The following is a 14,232-nucleotide window of genomic DNA, read 5'->3' as shown; positions in this document are numbered from 1 at the left end:
AATGTTTTTCATATGCCATAAATTATTTTAAGAATTTTAAATGTGCTAACAGACTGCTTTTAGGTAGATAATATTACTACCCTGTTTTATACATGAGGAAAATTCAGTTGTTACAAAAACTACCACCACTACCCATAATTGTGATTATCATTTATGGAGTGCTGACCAAAAACTCTACAGTAAGAACTTCATATACCTTATCTAATTTAATCCTTACAACAGCACTGTTACATAATTATTATTATCTTATTTTAAATATGAGAAAATTGACTAGTAACCTGACTAGTCACAAAGTAGAAGCTTTAGTAAGTGATTTTGCTAGGACTGAAACATGTTTTAGTTAGATTTCAAAGTCAGTGCTCTTAATCGCTATGTAACGCCCCTAAACTTCAGAATTCCTCTCTGGGACTGTGTCCAGACTTTTCCTCCAGGCAGCTCCCTCAACCTCACAGATACTACGGGGCAACTAAAATAAGCACGAGACCAGTGAGCTATAGAGAGCATACTGGATATAGCTGTATGGTACTGTATTCTTTGTCTTAAATTTCTCTAGATTTTTCATCAATAACAAATTCAACAAATATTTCCTGAATGCCTACTATGTACAAGCCATTTGAGCTAAGTGGCTCATAAATATAGTTATTCTTTCTTATAAAAGTAGCAATGTACATTACATATACATTACTAGGAACACAGGTTCCTTTGTATTTATATGTGTAGGTTATGAAAAAGATCATTCTCATTTACATTTGTACAGAAAAGTTGACAAGTACTTCTTAATAGAATTAAGGTATATGTAATAGTTTTATAAATTAGTAATGTTCATAAATATTGATGATCCAGAAAAAAATTATTTCAAGGTTTTAGAGCAGCAGTCCCTTTTCCTTTCTCTGCAAAGGGCCAGATAGTAAATATTTTTAGACTTTGAAGGCCATACAGTCTCTGTCGCAAGTACTCAACTCTGCCTCCTCAATTCCACCTTGTAGTACAAAATTAGCCATAGACACCATGTACACAAATGAGCTTGGCTGTATTCCAGTAAAACTTTATTTGCAAAAACAGGTGGCAGGCTGGCTTTGACCCACGGGCCATGGTTTGCCAACCCATGCTCTAGAGAATTGCTGTTGAATGGGTTCAGAACATGCCACCCCAAAATATGACACTGGCATATCGATTATTTTGAACTGAAGTTACTTGAGAAACAGCAGGTACAGGAAGGGCTCTCGGACCTCCACATTTCTACCTAAAAGCAGCTCATAAAATTTCCCATGAGAGAGGTACCCTCCCTGTACCAGGAAGAGAAGAACATTCTTATCACCGGGGACTGGGATTCAACACCAAAATGAATCTATACAAACTAACCTACTAAAATAACCCTATCTTCCATTAGTTTCCTCCATATATTTCCTAGTCACTTTCCCACAACTTACTGCCCCTGGCCCAAGCCCCTCTGTCTCACTACTTCTCCACAAATTTATTGCTTCTCTATCAGAGTATCAGCTCTTAGTCCCATCTGCTTCTTTGGGTCTTCATTTTCCTTATAAAGACTCTCACGTGCATATAAAAATATTAAATAAAATTTGTATGTTTTTCTCCTGTTAATTTGTCTCACGTCAGTCTAATTGTCAGGCCCAGCCACAGAACATAAGAGAGCAGAAGGAAGATTTTCCTCCCCTAACTGTATAGTGATTTTCTTTTAGTCTGTGTTTTTATATTATTTATACTGACAAAGAAATTATAAGAATAAAGTATGTCCTCAAAAGAGGATAAAATGGTGTTTTAAATATCTGATACCTTCACAACACACATCAGTTTGTTAAAGATGATCACAAGTCCTAAAGAAACATGTAATTTTTGTTTAACTAGGCATTTCACTAACTTATTACATTATGAAACCCTTTTTTTAACCAATTAACTATTAACATCCTGCAGAACTGGTGCTTCAGGAGCATACTTTGGGAAACTCACAGTTACGCAAACGTAAATCCCATGGCTACAAGTATGAATATGAATTTAAATTGTGTAGTATACATATGATATATATAAGAAGTTGAGTATTTTGTACACAGATTCCTTTTATCAGCTTGTTTGATTGTCATTTGTATCTTTCACAGAAACAGAATGAAATGGGCACACACTCCAAAACCTTCTGATTATTTATGTATACCAACTAGTTGTACTCTTGTTAAACAAATCTTTCTACATGTATACCCAGCTTTACCAATCAGATCCATGGACCAATGGTTTATTCATTTAAACAAACTTAATGAATATAATGGAAGGCATAAGTGTTTACCTATTCTCTCTTCCCATCAGTCAGTGAGCAACTAAGTGATTCCTGTTATTTCCTTATTTCAATTCATTCTCTGTCCCAATAATAAAATTGCACTCTTAAATAGATTCTCCTAAATATGGGAGTGGGGTAGAAAGGGGAGAGGAAGAGAGTCAACATTTGTCAAGAACCAACATTTGCTGAGTGTCAAGAATGTGCCAAGTGTTCTATATACATTATCTTGTAACAATTCTTCATTGAAGGTATTATTAACCCCATTTTATAGATGAAGACCTACACTAAAAGAGGTAAGTAAATTGCTTAAGGCAACAAAACTATTAATTAGCAAACCCTGTTTTGAACCTAGTCCTGACTCATTCCAAAGACAGAATCTTGGAAAGCTGAGGAGAAAAGTAATAACCCTTCATATATCTGACGACGGTTGGCAGATGGAACCAGGAATTAGACTTATTTTATGTAGCCTTTAGTGCTAGAACTAAAATGAAGGAGTGGAAAGTATGAGAGACTGTTTTTAATAAGACACAAGCAGATTTTCCAAAGAGCAGTTGAAAGAAAGCACAGGTTACTGGGAGAGGTCTGGAAGGACTGTTCCGTCATTAAAGTTGTCTCAATCTGTCCTTTACAGAACAACCTTTTGGTGCGATGCCATCTAGGAGATGGAAGAATTGGATGGATTTAAAAAAGTCTAGATGATCTTCTAACATTGAGATAATATGATTTATCAAAGCAGTGAGAAATCAGTATACTCTTACATTATTTTAAGATTTCAAACTGTTAGGAAAATTTTCTCACTCTGGTATGAAAAATGTCAACTACTTAATTATCACAACTTCCTCCACCTGAAAAATCCAAAAAGTACATTTAAATTTTTATGCTATGCCAACAAAAGCCCAAAAACCCCACTAACACACCAATAATGAATAATGCTTGTCTCCAATTGTACAACTATATCTAAATGGGTAAATAGTTAGGAAAAAAATTAAAAATTACTCTAACGGGCTTTTGCTACTTTCTTGTTTAAGAAAAAGTTGAACTCCAACTCCTTGTTTTTAGGCAGAATTTTCATAACTTCTTTAATGTGGGTCTCCCAACAGAATCATCACAATGCTTAACTTTAAGTGTTAAAGTCTGAGGATTGACATCTTCTCTTTTGAAATATATAGTCTGAAAAATTAATCAGGAAGCCCCACTTTGTGCTTAAATGAAGTCATTCTTTGGAGAAACAAGTTAATTTCAGTCAAATTAATTTTTTTGAACACCATTTGCTTGTACCTAAAAATATTACAAGCTAAATTTCTTTTAAAATAAATTATATAAAGTTTGACTCAGCATTTTTAACAAAAGTAGTCACTTTTAATCACGGTAGTCATTATAAAAACGTTCAACATATTTGCACAACAAAAACAAGTCTTAAAATTATTTTTCCCATACTCTATTTGTAATGATCTTTCCCATTGATAAAAGCCCTCTATATGGTTTAATCAATGACAGTGCTCTGAAACAGCCCTTCTAGACTAGTTGAAGACAGCAGGCTAAGGTTTATAGTCTATCAGAGTTACCATTTTATTTTATTTTTGGCAGAAACAGCCAACTGAGATGTGCCAGGAAAGAAGTAAAATAAGAAGTCTGAAAACTCTTAAAAATTAATTGTTAAAATATCAGTTAAATCTATCCTATTACAAACTGTAACAATTTTAGGTATAGTAGATAGAGCTAACAGGAAAAAATTAATTAGTGCCTAACATATCCAGTTATAATTCTTATATCTCTCTCTAGCAATGTTACAGATTTAGTAACACTACTTAAAAGTAAACATGTTTATTCCACAAGATTAAGATAGACATCTAATCCAGTTTCTGATTAAACTAGAAATCTCTTAATCAACATTAGGTAATACGGGTATTATTTTGTTTTCACAAGGTATTAATAACCTTAGAGATAGAATAGGTAAATAAAAAAGATAAACAAATACCTTTATCAGGTAGTGATCAATAACGTCTAAATGTAGATCAAAGTAAAAATAACCTTTGAAATAAATCTGTGCTTGTCTAAAAGTTATCAGAAATTATAAATGAAATATACTACACTAACTACTCACCAAACATGACTGGTACAATGAAATGAAAGTTAATCCTGAATGCTAAAAATCTGTAACTAAACATATTGATTCCTTTAATATAAACATGACTTTTCTGACATGCATCTATCAGTTTTAGAGTGAAGGATAATTTCAACTCTTATCAGGAAGCACATTAAGGTGATTTTAGGTCAATTTAGATGACAGATTAAATAACTCCTAGTTACACTAGTTCGATCTGTTGCTAGCCAGGGTCTAACAGGATGTACTGTCAAGTATATAGCACAAAGCTGAAGAGTAATGTATTTTAATGTGTCTATATCCAAAAAGCCAGTTCCTGGATCTATATGAGAATAGGGCTTCTTAGCTTTCATTTTCTTTTTTTTCTACGGTACTTCTAGTACTGCTTTTGGTGGATCCCTGGGTTTAAATGCTGTCAAGTTTGTTAGGATAGGCATATAACGATGACAGCCAATCGATAAAAGCAACATTGTATTTCCCTCACCTTTTCCCTTTAACTAAAATGTTACTGTACTTTATTGTAGTGTAAACTAAAACCTTCCTACTAAAAGCAAAGGATGCATTGGGCATGAGTGATCTAGCTGTATTTTCCTCACTGTATAAGGTACTTTTTCTTCCTTGTACAGATTCTCTATCTGAAAAGTAGGTACAAATATATAACTAGGGAACTAGCCAAGGAGCACATAACTTTTCTACTTCCTGGAGCTAGAAAAGGGCCCATCTCCTCATTTCCGGTACTGTTTGCCTCAACCTCCAGAAAGTCAACATTTATTCAAACACCAACAATCCTCCACACTTATAGCCCTAATATTATGGTCCACACTTAACCCTTAAGACAAATATAGTCAGAAAATCTAAGACTACATCAGAAGCTATGTGATATATTTTTATATAATGGAATAAGGAAAATGAAAACATTCTTTACATTTGGCACATTTACAAAATTACAATGAATTTTAAAAGACCAAAACTCAATTTAGAACTGCCATTATGATTCTATCATGCTATCTGTTAATAAAATGAAAATTCATTATAAAATATATTTTAATGCCTTTACTATTTATACAAAATATTTTAAAAGAAAAATTTTATATTTTCTATGAAGAAGTACCAAAAAGTTTTCTGAAAGTCTTCTCTATAACTAAGGATGAGCTGTAATGCAAAGAGAGTAAAGTTAATTACTACCAACATCTTAATATTCAAAGCAATACAAAGGGTCAAATGTCTAACATTCATTAGGGATGTTTGCTCTCTAAATGTGACAAACTCTAAATTACTTTGACTTGTGAAAGAAATGTGTATTTTCCAGTTGTTTTTAATGACTGTTTTTTAGTTGAGTGTAGCTAACTCTCAAGGATTCAAGGTCCACTCACACAAGTTAGAGATCATCGGGGCTCTGACACTAATTTTTCTCACAACTTTGGACAACTACCATCTACTAAGCTTCTCTCAGTGGTGAGGAACAGATAAAGAATTAGTACAGGCAAACAGTGAACGAGTTACATTCCAAATGTGCTTTTTACGATTAGTTTTACGGAAATCAGAAAAGATGTTTTTGGAAATCACATTATAAACATTGTTAGAATATCAGGATAGTTCACAAAAGTCTATTAAATCCTTAATATTGCTGAACTATGTAAACTAAATACGGATCCTCAGATTAGGCGACCACAGAGAAGAAATTTTCTCTTGATTCAAGTCAGTCAACTATAGGTAAAATTTTAAATAAGTAAAGCTAACCCTTAGCACCCTTTCCTATCACTTTTTGTATCCCCTCTCTTCAGATCTCTACCTTGTCGCAAGCCCTCACTGGGGAGCCAAGGACAATGAGGTGGAGAAGGAAATCAGGACTAGAATTGTAAAGAGGGTGACTCTCTTTAGGCCAGTTTCTAAATAAATGGATACACATGTGCTGAATACTGAACTAACTCTGTTGATATTTGGTTCTTCCAAAATGCGGTTTTAATTAACCATAACACGCATTATATCTGCTGACACCTAATTCATCAAATATCCTGGGAACAAAGTTCCTTTCTAAGAACTTTACAACGTTCATAGGAAAAACTTTAGTATAGTAGTTAAAAGGAAAGACTTTGAAGTCAAACAGACCTACATCCAAATTTTAGCTTTGCCACTTACAAGATGGAAGATCTTAGGCAAGTTACTTAAACCACTCTGAACCCCAGTTTATCCATGCATAAAATGGGAGTGATAACTACTTTTTCAATGGTGCTAATTATTTTCTGATGATGATGATTATGATTAACTGTGATATATGATATTTTGTACCTGTTTGCAGGTGCACAACAAATACGGAAAGGAGTAGATGAATTTGAGAGACATTTAAGGGATAGAATAAATAGGAATTAAAACCCAATTATATAAGAATATTGTGAGAGGGAGAGGAAGGGACGAAGAAAACGAAGGACAGAAGTATGGAGGAGACAGAGAAAAAAACAAGGTCCAAGATTCTGAGTCAATATTATATAAAACCAATAGAAGACAAAACAAAACAAGAACCATTTAGGAAAGGGGTGAATTCTGGTTTAGACAATGTGTTGGAGATCTGGGTGGAATCTTCTTACAGGCAATAAAATATTTTTCTGCAACTCAAGAAGATGAGGATATTTGGGGGTCACTGGCATATAAGTGATATTTGAAAACCCCCATGGTAGATTAAACAGCACAGAGTGCACACCCACTAGGAATCTGTAAAAGGGACAGAATCCTAGAGATAGATCTAGGAAGGATCAGAAAAAGACTTTCAAAGGAAGTGATCAGAGAGGTCAGAGGAAAACCAGTATACAATGATGGTCTAAGAACAAAGAAAAAAGGTTTTAGCGAGATTAATTAACAAAGCCAAATAGCACAAAGAAGACAAAGATTAGGACGATGTGAAAATTAGGAAATTTTAGTAAACTTTCAAGAACAGTTAAGAGCAGTTGCTGAAGTACAAACTAGAATAAAATACACTGACAAAAAAAGGGAGTAAAGAAATGAAGGGAGCTAGTTTACTTTTTTTTACTGTTGTAAAATATACACAGCATAAAATTTACCATTTTAACCATTTTCAGGTGTACAGTTCAGTGGCATTAAGTACATTCACACTGTTGTGCAACCACCACTACCATCATTTCCAGAACTTTTTCATCTTCCCAAACTGAAACTCTGTACCCATTAAATAACTCTCCAGTCCCTCCTCCCTCAGCTCCTGGCAACCACCATTCTATCTTCTGTGTCTATGAATTTGACTCTTGTAGGTGCCTCACATGTACGGAATCATACAATATTTATATTTTTGTGTGTCAGGCTTATTTCACTTAGCATAACATCTTCAAGGTTCAAGTATGTGTCAGAACTTCCTTCCTTTTTAAGGCTGAACAATATTTCATTGTATGTATAAGCCACATTTTGTTTATCCATTTATTCATCAATGGACACTTCGGTTGTTTCTACCTTCTGGCAGTTGTGAATAATGCTGCTATAAACATTAGGGTACAAATAGCTGAATCCCTGCTTTTAACTCTTTGGGGTATGTACTCTGAAGTGAAACTGCTGATCATATGGTAATTCTAATTTTTTGAGGAACCATCATACTGTCTTCCACAGCACTGTGCCATTTTACATTTCCACTAGCAGTGCACAAGGATTCCAATTTCTCCACATCCTCACCACTACTCATTATTTTCTGTTTTGGTCTTTTTTTATAACAGCCATCCTAGTGGATGTGAAGAGGTATTTCATTATGGTTCTGCTCTGCATTTCCCTGTTGATTAGAGATGTTAAGTATCTTTTCATGTACATATTGGCCATGTGTGTATCTTCTCTGGAGAAATGTCTATGCAAGTCCTTTGCTCATTTTTTATTGGGTTGTTTGTTTTCTGTGGTTGAGCTAGTTTATTCTTAAAACATCAACAAAAGAGAGAAGAAAACGAGTGAAGCCTGGAGAGAAAGTAAGATTGAGGAAGACTGTTTTAAGGACTAAAAAGACCTAAGTCAGCAGTGGACAGTGCAAAGACAAGAAAGAAAGGCATAACCGATGGATCAAAGGTCCTGGTGGTGTAGGCAAGGTCATATCTAATACAATTCACACATTTCTTCCTTTGAGATGGACAGAAAACATAAACACTCATGAAGATACAAATAGTTTAAAGGTATAGGGAAGGTATACTGAGAGTGTTGTTGCCTAATGATCTCAATTTTCTCTGGACTCTGGAGGCTAAGTCATAAGCCGTACATGAAAGGGGACAGAAGTGAGGTGGAAGCATAAAGACTGTAGCAAATATTTGGAACATCTGCTATGGAAAATTGGAAAGGGACCTAACTAGATTTATTCAGCAGCATTTAACCCAGATAAAGCTGTCACTGTCTTCACTGTTTTTATTGTTGTTGTCATCAATATCATCATCATATTTCCAAAGTATGACTTGCAAAAGAAAGATTAATAGGCTTGCCCAAGATCGGACAGTTATTAAGTGGTAAAGCTTGGATTCAATTCAGTTCATTTTACTACATTATGCAGTTTCCTAAAAAGTGCTGTAACAAACATAACAGTTTTAAACATAAATCTTTCTGTCCTAATTCCTTCTTCTGAATAAAATCCTAGAGAAGGAATTACTATTACTATATATAAATATAAACACACTAACAAACTACTTTTCAGAAAAGTTCTATTAACTTAGATTCCCATCAGCAATTTATGAGGATGCCCATCTCACTGCCTCTTCACCAATATCAACTATTCTCATTTTTAAAATCTTTACAAATTTGGTGAAAACCGTTACCTGTTTGTTTTTATTTTGGAATACTTAATGACTAGTGAGGCTCACACTTCTCATTTCTAAAACAGAAATTTAAAATATCAGAAACTATGACAAATTTACAGATGGACAAAATTTTTTAAACTTACACAAAGTTGATGAAATATCAGTATTGAAATATTGATCACTATTGTCAAACAGCTTTACAGTTTCATTTATTGCTTGAAAAGTGACATTTTGGGAACTGATTGTCATAAGTTATAATATGAAAGCTGAGGTCAATTTATATGAATTTAAAATCATATCCCAGTTGACATTAAAACAATAGCATGTGACCTTCAAGTAGTTTTTCATTACTTGTCCTATAATTTGCATGAAAATAAATAAACAGTATATTATTTTTCACTAGTCTTCAGTTTTAAAGTTGCTATGATTAGGGAAAGCTCTGCAAGGGCTTTTTTTGTTTTACTTATTTATTTATTTATTTTTAAAATTTTTTATTGAGTTAATGATAGGTTACAATCTTGTGAAATTTCAGTTGTATATTATTGTCTGTCAGTCGTGTTGTAGGTGCAACCCGTCACCCTTTGTGCCCACCCCCCTCTCCCCCTTCCCCCTGGTAGCCACTAATCTGTTCTCTTTGTCCACAGGTTTAAAGTCCTCATATGAGATTAAAGAGCTTCTTCAAGGCAAGGGAAAACAGGATTGAAACAAAAAAAACAACCCACTAACTGGGAAAAAAATATTTGCAAGTAATACATCTGACAAAGGCTTAATATCCATAATATATAAAGAACTCACACAACTCAACAACAAAAAATTAAACAACCCAATCAAAAGATGGGCAGGAGACATGAACAGACATTTCTCCAAAGAAGATATACGGATGGCCAATAGGCACATGAAAAGATGTTCATCATCGCTGATCATCAGGGAAATGCAAATCAAAATTACCTATTTATTTTTTATTGCAGTAACATTAGTTGATAACATTATACAAATTTCAGGTATACATCATTATATATTTCAATTTCTATGTAGATCACATCATGTTCACCACTCAAAGATTAATTACAATCCCATCACCACACACATGTGCCTAATCACCTCTTTCACCCTCTTCCCTCCTCCTTCCCCTCTGATACCACGAATCCAATCTCTGTTTCTATGTGTTTGTTTGTCATCATTTTTATCTTCTACTTATGAGTGAGACTGTACAGTATTTGACTTTCTCTCTTTGACTTATTTCACTTAGCACAATACCCTCAAGGTCCATCCGTGTTGTCACAAATGGCCAGATTTCATCATTTCTTATGGCTGAGTAGTATTTCATTGTGTATATATATCATATCTTCTTTATCCATATGTCCCTTGATGGGCACCTAGGTTGCTTCTATGTCACAGCTATTGTGAATAATGCTGTGATGAACATAGGGGTGCATATATCTTTATGCATTCGTGTTTTCATGTTCTTTGAATAAATACCCAGCAGTTGAATAGCTGAATCATATGGTAGATCTATTCTTAATTTTTTGAGGAATTTCCATACTGTTTTCCACAGTGACTGCACCAGTTTGCACTCCCACCAGCAGTCTATGAGGGTTCCCTTCTCTCCACATCCTTTCCAATGCTTACTGTTTCCTGTCTTGTTAATTATAGCCAATCTGAGGGAGTGAGGTGCTATCTCATAGTTTTGATCTGCATTTCCCTGATAGTTAATAATGTTGAACATCCATTCATGTGCCTGTTGGCCATCTGTATATCTTCTTTGGAGAAATGTCTGTTCAGATCTTTGTCCATTTTTTAATTGGACTGCTAAGTTTTTTTGGTTGAGATGTATTGAGTTCTTTATATATTTTGGATATTAACCCCTTATCAGATATATGGTTTGTAAATATCTTCTCCCAATTGTTAGGTTATCTTTTCATCTTGTGGATGGTTCCTTTGCTGTGCAGAAGCTTTTTAGTTTGATGTAGTCCCATTTGTTTATTTTTTCTATTGTTTCACTTGCCCGGTCAGACATGGTACTTGAAATATGCTAAGACTGATGTCAAAGAGTGTACTACGTATGTTTTCTTCTAGAAGTTTAATGGTTCCAGATCTTACATTCAAGTCTTTAATCCATTTAGAGTTAATTTTTGTGGATGGTCTAAGATAATGGTCTACTTTAATTCATTTGCATGTGGCTGTCCAGTTTTCCCAACACCATTTATTGAAGAGACTTTCCTTTCTCCATTGTATGTTCTTAGCTCCCTTGTCAAAAATTAGCTGTCCACAGATGTGTGGGTTTATTTCTAGGCTCTCAATTCTGTCCCATTGATCTGTGTGTCTACAAGGTTTTAAAGCAATCTTAGTCCCTAGGCAGGGAAAGCGATATGGACTCAGCAACCTCTTGATGAGTTTCCAGATATCGATAATTCAATAGGCACATTTTTAAAAAGAAGGTGTCAGAGATTTTCTACTTCACAGACATTTCAGTCAAACTTTAGTAAAGTTTAGTTATAAGGAGGTAGGCATTACTGGAATAGAAAAAGATTAAAATGCCCAAATAGCTACGTAAAACAAGATGAAGAAGAGTTATCATATATGAGGACAGAAGAACTGAAAAATTATCCAAATCCATGTCATAGAATGACAAAAGCTAACTGCAGCATCTGAGACAATATCTCAGAATGTAGAAAAGTGACAAGAGATTCTCAAATATACATATTTTTAAACATCACAATTTTAAGATTAAGAAACTGGACTTTACAAATAAAAGGTTCTATGGGCACACACTGCAAACAATTACCTGCAGTGGTCCTCAACCTAAGGAAGTTTTTTAAAGCACACATGGGTTTGTACCTTTGTTTATGCAAAGCCTTTGCCTTAGTGGAGGGTCTTGAATCAACGAAGAAGATAAAATCACTTCCTGATGATGAGTCCCAGAATTGAATCTCTCATGTATCTTAAATCCCAGGAAAGCATCTACTAAAAGGTCTCTAATCAACATGTTTAAAGCACGCATATACTTATTTGTCTAATATAGGAACAGGATGTGACAGTAAGATAAATTTAATTTCACAAATGGGGACGATAATCATCGGGCCCAATAACAGACTCATTGGAGGTTTAAATTCAGGTAGTATTTACTGAGTTCACACCATATCTTTGTTGCTCTCACAGCACAGTGTAGTCAAGTGTGTGAGAGCAAAGGCTCTGGTGCACACATGTCCAGGTTCAGTTCTTGGCTTTGCCAGAGACCAGCTGTTTGTTCTTCTACAAGTTGTCTCTTGTTCCTGTGCTATCACCTTGTTATGGTTTTTGTGTCTATGTTCATGAGGGATATTGATCTGTGTTTTTCTTCTCTGATATGTCTTTGTCTTTCGTATTGGTATACCAGCTTCATAAAATTAGTTAGGAAGTGCTCTCTCCTCCTCAATTTTCTGAGACTGTGTATTATTTTTTATTTAAATGTTTGATAAAATTCACCAGTGATTCCATCAGGCCTAGACTTTTCTTTGTGGTAAGATTTTAATTTACAAATTCAATTGCTTAACTTGATAAAGGTCTATTCAGCTTTTCTATTTCTTTTTGAGTCAGTTTAATATTTGTATTTTTCTAGGAATTTGTCCATTTCATCTAACTTGTCTAATTTGTCAGTATAAAAGTCTTCGTAACATTTACTTATGATCCTTTTAATTTCTGAAGAGGTTATTGGGATGCCCCCTCTTTCATTCCTGATTTTGGTAACTGTTTTCTTCTGTCTGTTTTCTTGGTCAGTCTAGCTAAGTGTGTTATCAATTTTGTTCATCTTTTCAAAGAAACAACTTATGGTTTCATTGACTTTTCTTTCTTGTTTTTCATTTAATTTTTATTTTAAGTAAATTTTTATATTTAAAGTATTTCCTGAACATTGTTCTAGAAGCTAACTAGTTACATGAGCCTCATAACAAAAAATAACAGTCCCATTACTACTTCATCTCCAATTCTCCTTCCTCAGAGTTAACCATCTCAATTCTCTTATCTGTTTCTTCTAGTATTTACTTTCAATATTTCTAGATAACATGCTTATACTGCTATTACTTGTTTTCCAAGCTTAGACATTATCTACTGATTTCCTAAGCAAGATAAATTTGTTCCTTGACATCACCATGCTCCCTATCTCCTGCATCCCCCGCCATCCACCAGTTCTCCTCCTCCCATCTTCCCTACATATTTATGTCACAATTTCTGGTAAAACAGTCAACTGTTTCATTATTATAACTATGTAACTATTGTTTGAGTTAAGCCACAAAATACGCTCCAATTCTATATCTTTTCTCATACAACTTTTTTCCTAAAGTTAATAGTTGCTTCAATCTCCTGTTGGCTTAATTTTCTATGTAGCTATTATTAATCTATTCTTAAGATATCACTAAATCTTCTTAGAATGGTTAAAGACATCAGATAATTTATCATTATTCCACCACTCCCAGAGACAGTCATCTTGGAGCACTCCATCATTCTGCTCCAGTGTGCACTCTTTTTCCCCATTTTTATTGAGATATAATTGAATAGTCTGTACCCTTTAAAATTTTACAACAGCTGTCACCCTGAGACTTCCCTTCACCAGCAATCTGGGAATTTCACTAGCAGTTCACCTTGATGGATCAATCTCTCATGTCCCGAATGATATGTTTTCAGTTATTTTTTTTGGTGTATTCTTTCATTCAATGAATCCTATTTCCAGTAACTTCTTGAAAAAGGATGAATGGGAAAAAAATATTTATTAAGACTTTGAATATCTTTCCTGTATCGTGATATTTCAAGGATACTTTAGCAATGAAGAGAATCTTAAATTGGAAATTATTTTCTCACACAATTTTGAAGACATCATTCCACTGTTTTCTTGTTTTAAATGTTGCTATTGATAAGCGTCATGACATTCTGATTCTTGTTCTTTTGATTGTGGTCTTTTTCTTTTTTCATTCTGGAAGTTTTTAGGCTCTTTTTATTTTTTACTCTTCTAAAATTTTAAAATGATGTTCCTTGGTATGTAGGCTATTTGTTTCATAGTATTGAGCACTTGGTAAACCACTGAGGTCTGGAAAAGTTTTCTT

The 14,232-nt window shown here is 34.1% G+C and overlaps 1 protein-coding gene across 5 annotated transcripts in view; it reads right to left on the bottom strand.

Moving 5' to 3' along the window:
- PIGK (phosphatidylinositol glycan anchor biosynthesis class K) overlaps positions 1–14,232 on the bottom strand; it is a 110,151-nt gene that overhangs the window by 17,926 nt on the left and 77,993 nt on the right. For 2 of the 5 annotated variants that reach the window (XR_011438394.1, XR_002807742.2), the window contains exon 11: positions 2,297–2,405. The gene's annotated coding sequence lies outside the window, so the exon portion shown is untranslated. 5 annotated transcript variants of the gene reach the window in all.

The sequence above is a fragment of the Equus caballus genome, chromosome 5 (genome assembly GCF_041296265.1).
Source record: "Equus caballus isolate H_3958 breed thoroughbred chromosome 5, TB-T2T, whole genome shotgun sequence".
Lineage (NCBI taxonomy): Eukaryota > Metazoa > Chordata > Mammalia > Perissodactyla > Equidae > Equus > Equus caballus.
Note: the sequence above shows the minus strand (reverse complement) of the source record. Positions and strands in the feature narration are given on the sequence as shown.